Source organism: Octodon degus, unplaced genomic scaffold (assembly GCF_000260255.1).
Source record: "Octodon degus isolate 3935 unplaced genomic scaffold, OctDeg1.0 scaffold00023, whole genome shotgun sequence".
Lineage (NCBI taxonomy): Eukaryota > Metazoa > Chordata > Mammalia > Rodentia > Octodontidae > Octodon > Octodon degus.
In genome coordinates, this window is record NW_004524599.1 from 18,739,056 (window position 1) to 18,756,031 (window position 16,976).

Below are 16,976 nucleotides of genomic sequence, written 5' to 3' on the forward strand. Positions count from 1 at the left end.
GCCCAGCCGTGCATCACAGTGCCCAGCCGTGCATCGCAGTGCCCAGCCGTGCATCACAGTGCCCAGCCGTGCATCACAGCACCCAGCCGTGCATCACAGCGCCCAGCCATGCATCGCAGTGCCCAGCCGTGCATCACAGCACCCAGTTGTGCATCGCAGCGCCCAGCCGTGCATCACAGTGCGCAGTCGTGCATCACAGCGCCCAGCCGTGCATCACAGTGCCCAGACATGCATCACAGTGCCCAGACGTGCATCGCAGTGCCCAGTCGTGCATCGCAGTGCCCAGCCGTGCATCACAGTGCCCAGCCGTGCATCACAGTGCCCAGACGTGCATCGCAGTGCCCAGCTGTGCATCACAGTGTCCAGCCGTGCATCACAGTGACCAGCTGTTTCTAATAGACCAGGGGCAGGTGGACCTGGGACAGGAACTATTACCTGGGCAACTAAGAGACTGAAATATACTGTCTGTGTTACCATTTTCTGTTACAATTGGTTTATTATCTACTTTTTCCTCCTTGACCAAAAAATTCTTCAGTGATGAACTAAACCTGAAAACACGCGGCACTTTTGGTGTATTATTTTTGGTTCTCTGTGTTACAGGTCCTTTTATTTTTCACTCTTATAGCTGTTTTCTTGTGGTCGGCATCGCTAAGATACTTCCCAAGTTTATGAGCCTGAAAATTAAGAGGTGTTAACAAGAACGGCTTGCTAGGCATAGTCTAGAGAAGATTTTTCCTAACACTGAGAATGACTTTTTCTAATTGTTTGCTAAACTAACCTTCGACCTGGTGACATAATAGCAGTGCCAGGGACGCCTTGGGCCTCCTTGCAGGCAGTGCTGGGCCTCTGTGGCGCTGTGGCTCATGCTGGGGCCCCACGTGTGTGAGTGCTCTTCCACGCAGCCACACCACAGCCTTCAGTACACTGTTCTGATTGAGGGAAAAGTCCTGCCTTGAGGAGCCATGTATTCTCACTGAAGTTTTACTTATTTGCTTGGCATTGTTTGCTAAAGTGCTTAGAATACTGTCCTGTCTTGTACCGGAGGTGGAACACAGTCTTTTCTCAAAGGATTGATATAGTTTTTAGCAATTATTTGTTCCCATAGGTCACTGATGTACCTGTGTCCACCTCTGGTGGCCAGCTCCTCTTGCAGATGCCTGACCATGGCCGGTGGGCCCTGTGTCTTTGAAGTGTCTCCTTGCGGGAACAGGCTCCCTTTCCTCTCGCTGCTCTTTCCCTTGCTCATGAGCCACTGCTGCCCAGACCTTCCTGTTGGAAGGGGTGGAGGCTCACTGTGGCTCACAGCTCTCTCCCTGGCCAGGTGTGTGGCTCCAGCCCCGCAGCCCAGAAACCTCGAGAACACCTGGTGGGGGAGAGCCCCATCCTACATAAGGTTGGCTCTTCTTCCAAGGTGATGCCTGCTCTGAAGAGAAACATGTAATTGTTCATTTTGGATTTGCTAAAAAATGTTGTGCACCACATTCCAGGCAGTAGGTGCTGGGGTACAGTGGAGGTTGGAATGTGCCCTCAGTACTCTAGTGATTAGCAGACGCCCTAAATTAGTGCTAATGAAGAAGAGCTATTCAAGGAAAATTTGTTCTTTTAAACCTTTGTTCTCTTTGAAGCTGCCTAGCTGTGTAACTGCTTCGTGGCTCTGTGATTGCTTTCGTGACCCCGGTACCCACAAGGGCGTAGCAACATGCAGCATGCCTGACTATGACTGATACCTATTAACAGAGCTCCAGAACCAAAGACCTTACCCAGCTAGCTGATCTGAAGAACTGCCAGGCTGCTCTGTCCTGCCTTCGTAACTCCTGCATATCCATCACACAAAAACGCTGGCCTGTAGACACTTGCTGCCTAGCTTTTGGGAGAAGTTCTTCCAGCCGCGTCCACTGGTGCAAAATAAAGTTGTCCACGCCTCCTGAACCCCTCAGGGGCTCCTTTCCCGACTCAGTTTTGCCCCAACACTAACACCTTTACCCCTGTCCGAAGGGCGAATCGTATTCTTCCTCTGGCCTCCTAGAGGCAAGCGCTAGTGCTCTGTCTTCTCACGCAGGCTCCCCAAGACGGCACTGCTCCTGTCCCCAGATTCAGGGCATCTGTTAGGGAGCTGGACAAAGGTGCCGGCCCTAGGACGTCCAGCTTCCCCCTGATGTTCCTAGGCCCTGGACCAGACCAGTAGCTTGCGGACCATTTTCAGCTGTGGGCTCCTTTAATTTGGATTGCCAAGTGGTTTTCACATGTTTAGAGAAAACAATGGCTCTACAATTGTTTTCTGTAAGTTTTTTCCTGCAACTTAAAAATATTGGAGTTGTGCTGTGGAGTTCACTGGCTCTACTGAAGTGACCTGGAAGCTAAGCCGTTTTTTACACTACTGCACCGAAGAGAGCACTGTTCACCCTTCAAGTACGCGGCTCGCAGGCTATAGGCAGAACAGCCCATGGTAGGAAGTTAGACAATGTTAAAATAAATAAAGTATTAGCAAAATAGTACATTGAGAAGCCATGAGAATATTAGAATATTTGCTCAATTAATGGCTTATCTTAGACAATTCTGACACTCTACTGTTGTGAGGTCCTCTGCATAATATTTTAAAATAGTTTTGTGTAGTTCCTTATCTTTTTTTCCCATCTAGAATCAGAGTTTCCATCTCTACTAGCATTTTTTTCTCTTTTAATTATCTTTTTTTTTTTTTTTTTTTTTTTTTTTTGAGGAACCAGGGATTGAACTCAGGCCCTGCGCTTGCCAGGCAAGCACGTATTCTACTGAGCCATCTCCCCAGTCCTTCTTTTAATTATCTTCTGTTAGTTTTTAGCTAATTAGCTTGGATGTACTGCCTGCCAGATGCTTGGAAAGAAAAAGCAAACAGACTCGGTGAGGGCGAGGGCAGGGCTTGCTTCTGAGCGCCTGCGTCAGCCCGCTGGGGGCCCACGGGAGATTTTGGGATGAGGTCCTCAGGTTCATGAGCACGTACGTGTGCAAGACACGAGCCACAAGAGCAGGAGGAATGGAGAGGAGTGGAGCGCGGGAGCCCAGGAGCGCAGGGCAGGAGCCGCCTGTGTCCTCCCGGCACAGTCCCGCCCCCGCCATCTCACGCTTCCGTCCTTGCACAGTTCCGTAGCCGCGCGTGCTTGTTTAGCTAAGTCGTGGATACGTGGCTGGATCCTCTCTGCACCTGCACTAGACACGCAGGGTCACGTCCTTAGGTGTCCTTAGATGCCCCTGAGCTCTCAAGCAGTCGGAGTGGTTCCCTGTAATCTATTCGCCTTCAGAGCTTTTCTTTATTCCTGGACTTGCAGAAGAATTCTGAGTTGTTGAAGTTGCTGCCTGCATGGCCCCTGAGGGTTTTATCTGCAGGTGGGCCTCACCCATTTTACTACCAACTCCCTCCACGTGTCTGTCACAGTTGTGTGCGACACTACCGTGGGGCCTTGGCAGCTCAGGAATCTAATTCTGCCTATGAATCTGGTCAGACTGAACTGGATGAGAGCTGAATCAAATTGCCCTGTAAGGTCAACATTGAACCTGACCACTGCATTTTATTTATTTATTTATTATTTTAGTTTTCCCTATTTACAGATAGACGAACTTCAGGAGCTCCTGTCTGAACCACCTGGAGGGGTAACACACTATTTCTTCGTGGGTGATGAGGCTGCGAGGCTGTGCTTGTTCCATTTGCCATATGCTCTGCTCTGATCGCACTGTCTTCCCTTTTGGCTGGATCTGTGCATTGTCTTTAAGCAAGGATTCCTGTGCCTGGTCCACTCAGCCCTTGACAGACTTTCTTTCAATTGAACCAAAAGAAGCATTTCTTAAGTATTTATGCCTGAGAATGTGGGCTTCTTCAAAGGTGCAAATGTGATTGGACTCCTGGTGGGTGCTCCAGTGTGGTCATGAGAGTCCTGCTTCATCGGAACAGGACACTATGGTATGGTCTACACAATCAAACAACCCCTAAAGCAGGCCGTTTCTCTGAGTCTGGCTAGCATTCCCTATGAACTTTTCTTCTGCCTGACAGATGAAGCAAAGGGGCATTGACAGAGGGCCACAGGCATCGCTCTGTAAGGAAGAAGGTCATCCACAGAGCCGCAGAGCTAGAGGTGCTGAGGGCCTCACGGTGTAACTGGAATTGGGTCACCTCATGGCTGAAAGCCAGCTGGCCCGTGCAGGGTGCCCGGCCTGATGAGCCTCCATGGACAAACTCAGGCAGTCAGGCAGGTGAGCCTCGGCAGCTCAGAGGTTCCCGGAGACTCTGCTCAATGTCTCCTTTGCTGCTGTTAGTGAGAAACTGGGACGTTTACATGGAATGAAAAGAATCACTGGAGACATCATTATCTGGCTCCTCACATGACTACGCAGAGACTGTCTAAAGAGACACTGATGTTTGCGTGTGTGAGAGCAAAACCAGTTTCCTCCCTTCAGTAAAGCACTCAAATGCAACTATAGTACTAACAGTAATTCATCTTTTTCACCTACCATCCACCCACATGTCTATTCACTAATCCACATGTGTATTCATCCATCCATCCATCCATCCATCCATCCATCCATCCATGTCATTCATGTGTCCATCTGCCAGTTATCTATCTATCTATCTATCTATCTATCTATCTATCTATCTATCTATCTATCTATCTATCCATCCATCCATATATTTTTCCATTCAGGTACATTTAATGCATTTAATTTCCACTTAATACAATTTTGTTTCATACTATCAAATGCCAGGCACACTCCTTGATGCTTGGAATATATAAATAAATATATAAATATATAAATAAAAACAATATGATTAATCTCTGCTCCCATGGAGGTCAATTCAGATAGAGAATATGATAAGACAACAGAATTAAATCTATCCAGTAAATCGTGTATTTCTTCATGACCCACCTGAGTAGAATTTCTCTGACCCAACCTCAGAATTTCATGGTTGTGAGAGGTTAAATATGGCACGGTGTCTCCTGGGCTTGGGTCAAAGCTCTCCCCTTCCCATCTATGTCCTGTTACAGTTTGTGTCTAAATGTCCCACAAAGCCTCATGTAGGCATAGAGTTTGTTCAAAGCTGGCTGCTCCGAGGATTTGTGGTTGATTCATTCTGAAATGCTGGTGTTAAGCGTGAGTGATTGCTGGATCAGTCCACTGACCGGATTGGTATTTCCCTGATCCTGGTAGAGTAGATACAATAGAAGGGCACAGAAAGAAGCTTGTCTTGTCCTCTCTTGCTGCTTTTGATGTGTCTTCAGCACCATGAACTGCTGCCCCTCTGCCTTAGAGCCAGCCAGTTATGAACTGAAACCTGTGAGCTACATGAAGTTTCCCCCTTTAATGTTGGGTGTCCAGTATCTTGTCTTAGTAACAACAAATGTAGCTAGGATATCTCCCCTCTACATGGAAGTTGTGTGAATATTCCTATAATGAATTTGCCAGTGTCTAACCAACTATACTCAAGACATCTTTTATGTGATTTTATAAGGGAAATAAATATAACTCCCAAACTGCAAGATGTCAGAGTCTCCAAGTTCACATTCTCCAAGATCACATAACCAATTCTAAAGGTCAGGGTTCTAACTCACTGCTGAGTTACACAAGAAATTTAAAGATCTAATGTCATTACTTGTCAAACTCTTTAATGAAATTGAAAGGGAAATAATATTCCTAAAGTCATTCCAGGAAGCAAACTGCTCTGATATCAAAACTAGAGAAAGATTTAAGGAAAAAAGAGAACTACACACCAATCTCACTAGTGAACACAGTTGCAAAAATCGTCAGTATGATACTAGCAAACAGAATGCATCAAATCATCAAGAAGACTGTACACCAGAACCAAGCAGGATTAATCCAAGGAGCACAGGGAAGATTCAATATATGCACATCAATAAATGTTGTACACCATACCGAAGAGTCAAGGACCAAAAGATGACATGATCATCTTAATATACGCAGAAAAAGAATAGGACAAAGTCCAACACCCATTCATGATAAGACCCTATAGAAAATTAGAATAAATAGATCTTTATCTCAATCTGATGAAAGCCAAATGTGGCAAAATAACAACCAATATTATAAATGGTCAAAAACTGAAAGCTTTCTTTTCTCCTTTTTTAATAATTTTGTGCAGGGTCTCACTATGCAGCTCAAATTCAGTGATCCTTGTATTTTCAGCCTGCCCAGCGTTGGGATTACAGGCACGTGCCAACACACCCAGACTTGGTTGCTGACTCAGCGTGCCTGAGTGTGGGGCTGGCATGGCATGTGGTGCCAGGGACTGAACCCAGGCCTTGAAAGCTTGCATTCTAAAATCAGGAATAACACAAGGATGTGCGCTACCATCATGCCTATTAAATATCGTTCTGGAAACAGTAGCCAGAGCAATTGGAGAAGAGAAAGAAATGGAGGACAAAAGTAGGGAACTTTTATTGGGAGAGATAGCTGTTGAGTGATGGGAGGGACCTGAAAGTCACTTGCCAAAAAGCCCATATCCCATTAGGGTAGGTGCAATGAGGTTCTAAACTATGATCAACCAATAAGAATACAGGCATAGCCACTTACGTAATGTTCAGTCAGGGGCAAAAGCTGGTTATAAACATAGTGTACATCATGTGGCCGTAGTTACTGAAGTTTTATAGTAATCTTGAAATCAGGTACATGACTCCTCAGCTTGTTTGTTTATTTATTTATTTTGTACCAGCAGACTGAACTGAGGCCCTTGCACATGCCAGGAAAGCGCTTATTCCACTGAGCCATCTCCCTGGCCCCCTTCCTCTGTATCTTGGCTCTGCAATAATAAGCTACAGGAAAGGAGACCACAATACCAAGTAAATAAGAAATGCTACTTAATGTGAAGGTGGCTTTAGAAAAAAAAAGCAGCCCAGTAGTTAAATGCAGAATCTATTTCCAGTGTCATGGTAAGCCGCACCAGACAACCACATATAAATAGATTCCTTAAAAATGATAAGAAAACCCACATATCCCAAATAAAGGAAGATCAGAAGTCTGCTGAATCATGTTGCTCATCAAGAGGACTGGGGAAATTTCTCAGCATGCTGATATGCTTAAGAGTTTAAAAGTCAGATGAGAAAAAGGAAACAAAGAAGAGAGAGGGGAAGAAAAACCCCGCAGATGTGCGCTGGGGGAAGTTCACTTTCAAAACGTGCAAGGTGTTCTTCTGGGTGTCACGGATCTGGAAGACTGGTTACAACGTTCTAGGGAAATGGGCCCCTGCATGTGAGAACTGTTCCCCCGTGGGAAGGCCCCAAGGTGCACACTTGCTCAGAATTACGAGGTGGCAAGTGCTGTCCCAGTTGCATAATCCATCTTCTGCACTCACGTTTACTAGCACATATTTGCTGTGTGCAATAATTGCTGTCAACGTGGGAGATCGGTGCTTTTACATCAAGCTTCTTAAATCTTTATTTCTCCTTCACTCTCTAACTCCATTATCATTATAGAGGAGCTAACTCCCTCTTTATTTTTGTGTATTTTTTATTTTGCTTTTTAAAAATTGGATGTATTTGGTACAGGGTCTCACAATGCAGCTTGAACTTGTAGTGATCCTCCTGTCTCAGCCTCCCCAGCGTCGGGATTACAGGCACGGGCCGCCATGCTCAGTTTCGGTGGCTGGCTCAACATGCCCGAGGTAGGATGGGTGCAGCATGCAGTACCAGGGATCAAACCCGGGTCCCTGGACTTTCCAGGCAGGCACTTAGACCTCTGACCTATCTCTCCAGCCCCACTTCTCCTTTTTATATATGTTTCTTACATTAAAAAAAATGCAATATTTGTGCTTGTGTCTGGTTTATGGTCTTGTGCTGAAGCCATTTTCCTACAAGTGACTCAGATTTCTTTCTTCGCGGACTCTTAGTACTCCATCGTGTGTGCTAACGCCACCTTTGCTTTGCCTACTCACTTGTTGATGGATACATCGGCTTACAAGAACCAGCGATTGCGAATTTTGCTGCGTCGGACATGGCTGCGCGCGTATCATCGTAATATGACCTCTTAACCCAGTGTGGGAAGATATCTAAAGGGAAATAGCCGAGTCGAGTGGGATTTCTATCTTTAGCGTTTGAGCGGCCTCCACACTGATGTCTACAGTGGTTCCTAGTCCCACCACCAACATAGCCCAGCTCCTGTTCCCTTTTCTCTTATCGTCTGATTCTTCCTGGGCGCTAGCCTTTCCAGAGCGAGAGGGACTCTCAGTGCTGCCTTCATTTGCACTTCTCTCGTGGCCGATGCGGTTGGAACTTTTTTTAAAAATTTATTTATTTTATTTATTTATTTGTGTGTGTGTGGCCAGCTCAGCCCACCAGGGGGCGGGGCTGGCTGGCCTGTGGTGCTGGGGGATTGAACCGCGGTCCATGTGCTTTGCTGAGCTTGTTCAAAGTAGGTGCTTTAGACCACTGAGCCATCTCCCCAGCCCTGGAACTTTTTACATATAGAGACTGGCCCCTCGTGCTGCTTCTTCTGGCAAGCGTCTGTCATCGCATGTGCCCATTTTTCAATTGGTTCACTTATTTTTGTGGGCCTAATCATTTTAATTTTTTATATGTTCTAGGTGTTGGTTCTCTGGCTCAGCTGTCTGCCTGCCGTGCAGGTCGTCTCTTCACGCTGTCGGTTGCCTCTTTTGCTGTGAGGATGCCTGGCAATTAGACATAATCCGTTTGTCGATTCTTGATGCTGTTGTCTCTGGTGCAGCTGGGGCCTGCCTAAAACATTCTTCCCTGTGCCCGTCTTCAAGAGTTCTACTTATTTTATCTGCCAGCAGGTTGTTTCTGTTTTCATACCCGTGCTTTGATCCATTGTGATTTTATTGTAGTCTGTGGTGAGAGACATGGGTCTAGAGCCAGTGTTCTGCATGTGTGCAACGGGTCTACCCAGGACTCTTTGCTGAAGAAGCCATCTTTCCTCCTGGGTATTGCCTGCCCCTTTGCCTAATACCAGACAACCAAACGTGCCTGGGTTGTTTCTGCATTCTCTGTGCTGTCCCCACAATCCACATGTCAATTTTTATGCCACTACCATGCTGTTGCCTTCATGACAGATGGTAATGGAAGCTGGAATCGGGGATTGTGGTGCCTCCAGTTTTGTCACATTGCCCCAGATTGCTTTTGCTATTGTGGGCCTCCTGTGCTTCCTTATACCTCTTAGGAATTTTTTTTTCTAGTTCTGTGAGGAATAGAATTGGCATGATGGTTGGGATCGCATTAAGTCTGTATGTCAGTTTTAGTGGCATGGCCACTTCAACGATAACCATCCTGCCTGTTCAGGAACAGGGGCTGTCTTTCCATTTTCTGATGTTCACTTAGATTTTTTTCCCCACAGTTCTATAGTTTTCATTTGTGGATCTTTTATGTTCTTGATTATGTTAATTCTGAAATCTGTTTTTTCTTGAAGCTATTCTACATGGTATTATTTGGATAATTTTCTTCTCCGTGGGTTCATTATTGGTGCACAGAAATGATATTTATTTTTGTATGTTGGCTTTTGTATCCTGTTACATTACTGAATTTTTTTATTGGTACTAGGAGGATTTTTTGTCAGATTCTTTTGTGGGGCTCCTCTATGTGTAGGAATATGTTATCTGTGAATGAGGGTAGCTTGACTTCATTCCTACATGTATCCTTTCTATTTCTTTCTTTTGCTTGATTGTTCTGGATAAAATTTTGAGTATTATATTTAACAGGAGTGATTATTATAGACAACTTGTATTGTTCCAGATTTTAGAGAAAAAGCTTTTATTTTTCTCCTGGGTGATATGACACTGGCATTAGGTTTGTCACAAATAGATTCTATCAGTTTGAGATAAGGCCCTTGTGTGCCAATTTTCATGAGTTTTTATCATGAGCGGGTGTTATATTTTGTCACAGGCCTTTCCTGCACATACTTAGATGATCATGTGAGTTATGTGAAGTTTTACATTTATTGATTTGCATATGTTGGACCATCATTGCATCCCTGGGATGAAGCCTGCTTAGTCATGAGACTTGGTATTTTTGATGATTTATTGCATTCTGGGTGCGCTTATCTCCTTGAGAATTTTTAAATTTATATTCAATAAAGAAATAGGCCTGTAGTGTTTTTTTTTTTTTTTTTTTTTTTTTTAAATAGGAGGGCAGCTACAGAGACGCAGGAACCTCCTTGGCTCCTTGGACTCAGTTAATGCTGCTGGTCTCAAGTTAATCCTGGAGCGAGTGTGGAAGTGTTCTGTCTCCCCGTTTCATTAAAGAGCCTGAGGAACACTGGCGTTATTTCTTCCAGCATGCTCACTTGGAAATCCATTCATTGCTCATGGTACTTTCTTTTTTCTTTTTCTTTTTCTCAGCGTATTTTCTTAGCTGGCACATTTTTTTGTTTAATTACTGTCTCAATTTCCTTACCTGGTACTGGATTGACATTTTTATATCTTTTTTGTTCAGTTTTAATAATTCATATGTGTCTATCACTCTATCACACTATCTATATCTTCCATTTTATTGGGGTACAAGTTTTTGTAGTAGTTAGTAGTAATAATGATTTAGTGGTGTTCATTATGATTTTGCATTTTTCATTTTTAGTTATACCAATATGGGCTTTTTCTTTCATTCTTATTGTATGACTTGCTAAGTGTTTATTTATTTATTATTTCAAAGAAGTAGCTCTTTGATTCATTTGACTCTTTGTACTTTTTGGTCTCAATTTCATCAATCCCTTCTTTTATTTTTGTGGTACCAGGGATTAAACTCAAGACCTTGTGCTTGTCAGGCAGGCACTTAGGTGGCTAAACTTCCTCCCCAGCCTCTCACTGTCATTAATTTCTGCTCTTTTCTTTGTAATCTCCTTTCTTGTACTAGATTTGGATTTTAGCCTTTCTTTTCAAGGACTTTGCAGTCTGTCATTACGTCATTTACTAGAGTTCATTCTGTTTTCCTGATGTGGAAATTTGCAGCAATAAGCTCCTCCATCAGGACGTCCCTCACTGTGTCTCAGACTTTGGTATGCGGTGTAAGCATTATCATTTGATTCTAAGAATTATTTAATTCCCTGATTGAATTAGTGTGCAACCCATTCATTATTCAAGAGTTTAATTATTTCATCTCCATATTTTTGCATATGTAGTCTCTTTTGCTATTGATTTGTAGTCTCATTGGTCAGTGACCTGATAATATCTGTGGAATAACTTTAATTCTTTCTCATTTATGTAAGTATACCTTGTACACTCACATGTGGTCTATTTTGGAGAAAGTGCCATTCGCTGCTGAGAAAAATGTACATCCTGATGTTGTAGGCCGTCATGTGTGTGTGCTGAAGGAGATCTTTTTAGTAAATGTCTACTTTCCAGCAGTGTGATCTTGGTATCGCTTGCACCTCTGCATTATCTATCTGTTTGGCCTACTCAGTTTAACAGGATTGGACACAGTCAGTGTTCTGCAAGTAGAGAATTCCTACTGGATGTAACAATGTCAACATACCCAACCATACATCTGTCTTCTATGTACATTAAAACTTTTAAAAAGCAATTTTAGGGCCAGGGAGATAGTTCGGTGGTCTAAGTGCCTGCCTGGCAAGTGCAAGGACCTGGGTTCAGTCCCTGGTACCACATGGCATGCCAGCTCTGTGCCAAGCTGGCCACCGAAACTGGGCATGGTGGGCATCCCTGTAATCCCAGTGCTGGAGAGGCTGAGACAGGAGGATCACTATGAGTCTGGAGCTGCATAGCGAGGCCTTGTACCAAGTAAATAAAAGATTAAAAAAATTGAGACAAGAGTGATTCTCCCTTGTAGGGATGCCCTACAGGTTATAGTAGCCTGCTCCCAGCAGTCACATTGGGATGTGCAGGAATAGGAAAAGGGAGAGAGAGAGGAGAGGGAATGCAGAGAAGAGCAGTGTCAGTCGGCTAGAAACCGCGCACAGGTCAGGCTGCTAGAGCTGCTTTGTAGCTGGCGTGAAGGGCATGTGCTGCGGCTCGGGTCTGAGAGGGCACTCGTGGGAGTGAGAGGGTGCTTCCGAGCCGAGATTGGGGAAGCTGTGGACGTCAGAACCTGCCACTCCGTCAGTAGTGTAGCTTTTCTGGGCAGTTTTGGTAATGGATCCCCGAACATGCCTGGGAAAGGTGGGGTTCAAGCAAGAGGCTGGTTAGTCCTAATTCTCTTTTGCATGGATCCAGGAGCCACCGGCCACAGCTGCCAGTTTCTCTGCAGCCCTGCTGTGGAGGGGTCTCTCTCACAGAGCTCCTCTTCCCTGCGCCGGGGTGGAGCGACTGGGAACCTCAGCCACCAACCGGGCCACCACCGAAGAGCTGCCTGCCTGCCTTGCGAGCCGGGCCTCTCCCAAGGCCGTGTGGACTCCCAAGGTGCCAAGCTTTCCCCTCTAAACACCCCTGATGCTGGGTTTTGGTCCAGGGAGTTTCTCCTTCCGCTTACTTCCCGCTTCTGGTTTCTGCACAGCTCCCCTCCCCCAGTGAGCCCACTTTTCTCCCATAAAATATCCAGTCTCTCCCTCCACCACCAGTGCCACCACAGAGCTGTCAGGGCAACCCTGCCCCAGATGTGTCATTCTGCTGCCCGCAGGGACCTCAGGGGTAAGCTGGCATGGGAATGGAGTCCTGCAATGATTTCAATTTGATCCAAATAACAATAGAGGATATGTGTGGAGCATTTACTCCAGCCCCATCACCGAAGCAGAGTATCTGTATTAACTCATTTAATTCTTATACAAAGACCCTAAAATGTGGACATAATTATCATTCTGATTTTAAAGTAGATGAAAACTGTGAGGCTTAGGGTCTTCCTGAGACCCCTGGCTAGAGAGTAGCAGCCCTGAGATTTGAAGTTAACCCCCCCGGCTCTAAAGCTAAAGCCCAACAATTGTGATATAGTACTTTGCTAGTTTCTAGTCATCATCTGTTGGAAATTACTAGATTCTACACACACACACACACACACACACACACACGGCCCACATGGCGGCGCCCCTCACTGTCTCTCATTAATCTTCAGGTGGCCTTTAATGTAGGGAGCTACTCCAGCATCCTTGCCTGGCAGTTTCACCCACACCTTGAGTCTGCAGCTGCTGTCCTTCTCCTGAAGTCCCGGCAGAACCATGTGCACTTAGCCTCCCTCTTTAATTTGCTGTTCGTACGGCTCCTGTCCTCACTGAATTGTAGGACACAAGCTACTTGCTTCCAATAAGAATTAAGGAATGATGTAGAAGTTTTTAGCTAAGTACATTTTTGTTGTCACATAGAGCACAAAACAACACCCACACTGGAAAATGCCCGCCCTTCCAGAAATGGAAATCCTGGCAGCACCCCAGAGGAAGCGGGCGGTGCAGGAAGGGTGAGCTGCAGCTGCTGCAGGCGCACAGGCTTCGTGGCAGGCAGCCCGGTCGCGGCAGGAGGCTCCGCTAAGTGGTGCTCTCACCACATGCTGGCTTGGGGGCTGCTGTCTTAGGTGTGGCCTTGGGGCTGCGGGTCTCACAAGGCCTTGCTCTTACAGGGCACGCGGCTTGTTTAATGCCTTGGTGTCACCTCGGGACATTCTGGAAGGTGCTGACCAAGGAACTCCTCATTTCACTCTTTCACTGGGCTCTGCAAATCCCTTACTTGACTCAGGCCACACTTGGGCAGAGGTGGTTGCTGGAGAAGGGCTCTTCTCCCTTGCCAGTCTTCTGGTAGCCTACTTTACTGAGGCAAACGTTCAGTCTTTGGCAACCCCATCACAAACTCAAACACAAACCTCTCTTTAGAGAGAAAGACAGCCCTGTATTTCCTTCCTCCTGTCTTCCCAGGGCCAGCAGGGCCAGGCTCCTCCCATCCCAACACAGTCTGGGGCTTGCCATAAGGACTGGATGGCCAAGCGCCCTTCTGTCTTCCGGGGGCTGTAAGATGCCTTCCCCTTTTGCATTGCTCTGTGACCAATATTCTCCCTGTTGCTAAGGAAAATCAGGAAGCCCATCTGATATAGTGTCCTTTAGCAGTGTTTTTATAGTACCTTTAACACTGGCCAGGGGCACATCCTTGCCCTTTGGCCCTTACGGTGAGACCTACCAAACCATTCCTCTCTCAGGGACTAGGTGAACCACACTCCAGGGATTGGGACCAAACCCATCCCTGACCTCTAAGACTGCATGTGACCTGGGCCCTGGCAGAGAAGAATGCAGACTCTGAAAGCTCCCGGGCCTCAGTGAACGAGGTACCTGTGATGGTGGTGTGGCCTGTAGGCCTCTTTCCATTCCCCAGTGACCCACTGAATGCTCTCATGCCCTTTTAGCTCTCCAAGGAAGGGGAGAGTCCTAGTTAAGCAACCACAGTAAACAGCTAAGCTCCTAGCAGGCTCGGGCCCTGCCTTTGGTATTGTTGCTCATCCAAGCTTTGTCTCAGTCCTGGGCTGCAGGCTTGAACATCTCCTGCACATCTCAGACATGTGAAGGTGGGAGGGGTGGATACAATGATGGCACCAAGCATGGTGCTTCACTGAAGGAGCTTGTGGCCAGCTTGGAGGGCAGAGCCCAGGAAGACCAGGGCTTCAAGGCATCAGCCAAAGCCTCGGTTAAGTCCTATAGGACAGATAAGTGTCAGGGACATTGTCACTGAAGAAGTGAGCCCAGCTTACCTCTAAAGTAGCAGCTGGCTTGGAACAAGCAGAACAGAGCATTCTTGGCATGAAATGGCCTCAGCTGGGACTGGAAGCAGCTCTCCTGTGACATCTGGGAAGTAGCCGTCTCCTCAGGAAAGGCCACCACCAGGGAGCTGGCAGAGCTTCTCACCCTATATAGAAGGACTAGGGGTGATTGACAGAGTAGTTCTTTATGGTTGTAGGACTACAGATGTTTGCAGAAGACTGGCTGGTGGAGGTGAGTTGGGCACAGAGTTCCCCTGCAGAGGACGATGCAGTGGGCATCAGGGGAAGGGGGCTGAGCAAACATTGGAGCTACGGGTAGGGCGTGGGAAGACAGATCTGGGCGCAGATTTCTAGCCTGGCCATTGTTATGGCCAAGTACATTGCAAGAACAGATATTCCCGTGTCGAAGCCAAGGCTTTCAGTACCTCTGAATGTGACCTTATTTGGACAAAAGTCCTTTACAGAGGTAATCAAGCTTAAATGAGGTCATTAGGGTAAACCTCAGTGCAATGTGACTGGTGTCCTTCTAGAAAGAAGAAGTGTGGAGATGCAGACAGTCACAGGGAGAATGCCATGGAAGAGCCACGCCAGGAGGAATGGACGCCAGACGTGGCCACCAAACCACAAGAAGCCTCCAGAAGGAACCAACCTCGACAGCCTCGTCATCTCACAGTCCTGGCTCCAGAACCCATAGCACAGTGACATCTCGGCTGTCTGAAGCCGAGATTCAGTTGTGGCCAATTATTAAGAGAAATGCTGGTAATTTCTGAGAGCTGAGTGACCCCAAGAGAAAGGTCCTTTGGAAAGGAATGAGGACTTCTGCGGCCAGCCCAGTGTGGGACTGTGACCAACTGGGAATGTGGGACGCGGCTGGGAAACCTCCATGGAGCCAAGTTCCTCTTGGCGTAGGACAGTGAGTCACCAGAAGGACTCAGGGGAGCACGAGGGGACCGGAAAGGGGAATTACCAGAAAAGGTTGCAGAACGCAGAGGCAGGAGAACTGAGGAGACAGTCGTAGACCCTAAGCGATTCCAGGAGGTGAGGTGTGGCCCACAGGAGCAAACCCTGAGAAGCAAAGAGCAGCGCCGTGCGCGACCCTCCGGAGGAGTCCGGCTCAGAATTTTTCCCTCCTCTTCTGAACCCACAGGGAGGTCATCTGAGGAGAAAGCACAAGTCTTCAGAGCCATGCATTCGGCAATGTCTAACTTCTGTCAGCATCCCAGGACCTGGGTCTGTTTCTGAAGTTTTACGTGGAGACCGAACTTAAAACCAGACCTTGAGCTGGAGATGACAAGATGTACTTCTTCGCTGTCTGTCTTTCGCTTTTAGAAACTTCATGATAACCAGCCACGCCTCACATTTGGGTCATCAAATCTATGGACCAGGAGGGCTTTGCCGTGACACATTCACACGTGTAGTCATCTGTAGAGTCACACTTCTCTCTGCCTGGAACCAGGCACCAGGCTGGAGGCGAGGACAGGTCCGCAGGGCCTATTTTCAATGTCATTTTCATACAGGGCCTCTTCATTTCAAACTACCTTTCTCTGAGTCACACCACAGGAGAAAAAAAACAAGTTCTGAATCACAGAATTTCAGAGCTGGGCCTCAAAGATTTCTTTTCAGTCTTCTGATAACAAGTTCAGAGATGTGGCCATGCCAACGTGAGAGCCATTTCTAGTGAGGAAAGGGCCTGACCTACGAAGGCCTGGTGTAGGTGGAAAGGTCTGCAGTTGCTACTCACAGCCAGGAACTACGAGTGAGCTAGCTTTTCATTCACTATGAAGTCAGGAGAAGTGATTTGTGTTTGGAAAGAAAAAAAAAAAAATCCCATTTGTAGTCTCACAGAGAACACATACGCAATGATTTGGGAATTGGGGACATTCTCTGTCTCTCTGTCTCTGTCTCTCTGTCTGTTTGTCTCTGTCTGTTTCTGTCTCTCCCTGTCTCTGTCTCTGTCTCTCTCTGTCTCTGTCTCTCTGTCTCTGTGTCTTTGTGTCTCTGACTCTGTCTCTCTCTGTCCCTCTCTCTTTCTCTCTCTTTTTCTCTCTGTCTCTCTGTCTTTCTCTGTCTCTCTCTGTCTGTCTCTCTCTGTCTGTCTTTCTGTCTATGTGTCTGTCTCTGTCTGTCTCTGTCTCTGTCTCTGTCTCTATCTCTCTATCTCTCTGTCTGTCTCTCTGTCTCTGTCCCTCTCTCTTTCTGTCTCTCTGTCTTTCTCTCTGTCTCTCTGTCTCTGTCTCTCTGTCTCTCTGTCTCTCTCTGTCTCTCTCTGTTCCTCTCTCTGTCTCTGTCTTTCTGTCTCTGTCTGTCTCTCTCTGTCTCTGTCTCTCTCAGTCTCTCTCTGTCTCTCTGTCTGTCTCTGTCTCTCTGTCTCTGTCT